Here is a 3,116-nt window from a genome sequence, read left to right as displayed (position 1 = left end):
CGCGTTAGCCTTCGGTCGCTAAAACCCAGAAGCTGCTTCTGGTCGACGTCTTTCTGTCTGTAGATCAAACTGATTTGTTTCTGGAGCCAAATCTTTGTTTTCTTTTGTTTGCACATCTGGAGGCTTCATGTCTTCAACGTTCAAAGTTTAAAAAACTCAAGAAACCTTAAACCAGCGAACACCAACAGTTTCAGGTCCTCAGTCCTCCAAGTTTTCTGTTTAATCCAGTTTAAAGCCACAAACTCTGCTTTCAGTCAGTAGATACACAAACTAATTTCAGGTTAATTTTTGCCTCCTTTTGAGTCCTTTTGCATCAACTTTGAGTCACATCGGATCATTTTTAAATCTTTCTTGGTCATTTAGTCATTTTTGACGAGTTTCAAATCATTTCAGACTCATTGTATGTCAAATTGGATGAGTTTCAATTAATCTAGAGGGTTTTTTTGGTCATTGTGCACCAATGTTGAGTCGTTTCTGGACAAGTTTAGTGATTTTTGACCATTTTGGAGTCATTTTGAATTCTGGATGAATTCAAAGTAGTTTTTAAGTTATTTCAGACAAATTTTGAGCCATTTTAGAAAAGTTTTGTCTCATTTTAGACACATTTCGAGTAACTTTGGACAAGCTTTGAGTCATATCCGAACACTTCTGTCATTTCAAACAGGTTTCACATAGTTTAGGGCGTTTTTTGGGTCATTTCACACCAATTTTGAGTCATTTCTGGACAAGCTTCAAGTGATTTTGGACGTGTTTGAGTCATTCTTAACAAATTTTGTAATTCTGGATACAATTAAAGTCATTTTGGACAGATTTTGAGTCATTTTGCACCAATTTGGAGTCACATTGGATCATTTTAAAATCATTGTAAACAGTTCTGTGTCATAGCGGACACCTTTTGGGTCATTTTTGACAGGTTGTAATTCATTAAGGGCATTTTTTAAATCATTTTGCACCAATTTTGTGTCATTTTTGGACGAGTTTTAAGTCATTCTGGACGGTGTTTGAATCATTTCGAACTCTTTTTGTCATTCTGGATTAATTATAAGTCAGTTTTGCAGAGTTTCCACTCATTTCGGACACGTTTTGAATCATTTCGGATGATTTTTTTTAGTGTCCATTAGTTTGGAGCAGACGGAGACGTCTGAAGCAGTCAGAAAAATGTCGGCTCCAGTCGGCTGGTTTCTGTGTTTCAGCTCAGAAAACAAACATTTAGAACCGCGTCAAGTCCCATCAGCTGATCCGAACCTCGACTACGGAGTCGGTCCAAACGAACCAGAACTCTTCTGTTGTGTTGAACATCAGAGACGCCCTTTACAGAATCGACAATCACAGTCAGACCTCCGCCGGGCCGGAACACAGTCACTATTTATTCATTTAACTTATTTCTCCCAAACCGCCGGCGAATCTCGAAACGCGTCGCAAGAAGCTTCCGCCTCGACGCTTCAAAGTGCCAACAGCGTCTGATTGGACGACGGCTTACCGCCACAACAACAAACAAACAAACAAACAAACAAATCACTCTTAGTTTTTGTTGGTTTTCTGGTCAGAAGTAACTCTGACTCCTCATCCATGTGCTGAATCGCTGGACCAAAAGTGGGAGGCCTTGGACCGAGCAGCGCTTCGACAGGAAGGACGGACTGTTTCTCCGAGTCGCCGCCGAGGTTGTTTTTGTTTGTTTGTTTTTTTTTAGTGTGTGTTTGCATGAGGTGTTTCCAAACTGTATTTAATCTCATGCTGCGTGCGACTAACCACGAGCTACGTAAACCTGGGAACTGTTCGGTCCGGAGCTCCTCGGCTCGGAGCGCCGAGACCAGAACTTTTTTTTTTTTCTATAAATAACAACCGGAGATTAAAATAAAGAAGAAAAAGAACAAAAAAAAAAAGAAGCTACTACCGTGTAAAACGATGAGATGTACCTTTGAGACCTTGTAGACCTTGTTTTCTAATCATCGCGTGTGGCCGTGTTTCCTGTTTTTTCTAGTTGACTAATACTGTATGATGTCGTGCATACGTGGGATGTGTTCTTCCTTCTACCTGTACAGTGAGGAGCAGTAGTTGCACTATAGGCCGTGGTTCTTTCCTTTCTGTCGGGGGGCTAAAAGGCTTCACTCTCACTTCAACCGCAAATTGAACCAACATTCGACCCGTTTCTGTGCCAAATTCTGATTGGTGGAGCTCCATCGTGTAGCTCAGCGACGCTTCAGTTGAAGTGAAAGTGAATTTATTTGTTGATTTATTCGTCTTTGATGGAGTCGATTGATTTAAACCAACTGTAACCATCAGTATCCGCAAAAACCAGAAGGATGACGTGGCCCATATGTGTGTGTGTGAGAGTGTGTGTGAGTGTGTTTTCTGAGTCGCTGTGAACTTTTTCCAAAACCCAGAACCTGCATTAAAACAAAAACTACATTTAAACCGAAGAAAAGCTCGTTAAAGACGAAGGAGAAGCAATAAGAGCGATAACGAGGCGGCTCGTTTTCTGGATTATTAGTGAAGAAAAGTCCGTCTGTAGCACCTTCATGGTTTGAAATTAATGGAAGGAAGCGGAGCCGCAACGTCGTTTTGTTCATTTAGAGTCGATGAACTTCCAGTCGAGCATCAATAAAGTCCAGATTTGTGTCAAATATTTGGTCAATTAAGTCAATAAATAGTTTATTTTTACGGTTGTGATGAAGGACTAATCAGTAAATTGAACCTCGTTGAGACACTTTACGTTGTTTTCTATCCTGTAAATCGTCACCTGGCTCTAACTTTAAGATCTGATCCGATGATTGATATGATGATCGCTCCCAGTCTGTCAGGTTCTGGGTTCTGTGGCTGAAGTTCTCCTGCGACTGCGACCGTGTCCGTTGGTTTAACTCCTTCTCTTTTTACAGGTGACTGTACATAAACTAGACAGCTGGGATTAAAGTAGAGCGTTGAGAAGGAACGTCTGAACCGAGTCCGTTTGTTTCCTCGTCCACAGGTTGATCCTCTGAGCAGGTTGAAGGTGTTCCTCAGTGTTTCACGTTTATTTCCAGTTTTATTCTCGTCTATATTCTAACAGACGGGGTCTGGTTTGATTTGTTCTTGCTGTTGTGATTTATGAAGTGATCCAACATCCATCCATCATCTCT

Source organism: Stegastes partitus, unplaced genomic scaffold (genome assembly GCF_000690725.1).
Source record: "Stegastes partitus isolate 25-593 unplaced genomic scaffold, Stegastes_partitus-1.0.2 Scaffold2020, whole genome shotgun sequence".
NCBI lineage: Eukaryota > Metazoa > Chordata > Actinopteri > Pomacentridae > Stegastes > Stegastes partitus.
The sequence above is the reverse complement of the archived record's forward strand: the minus strand, read 5'-3'. Positions refer to the sequence as shown.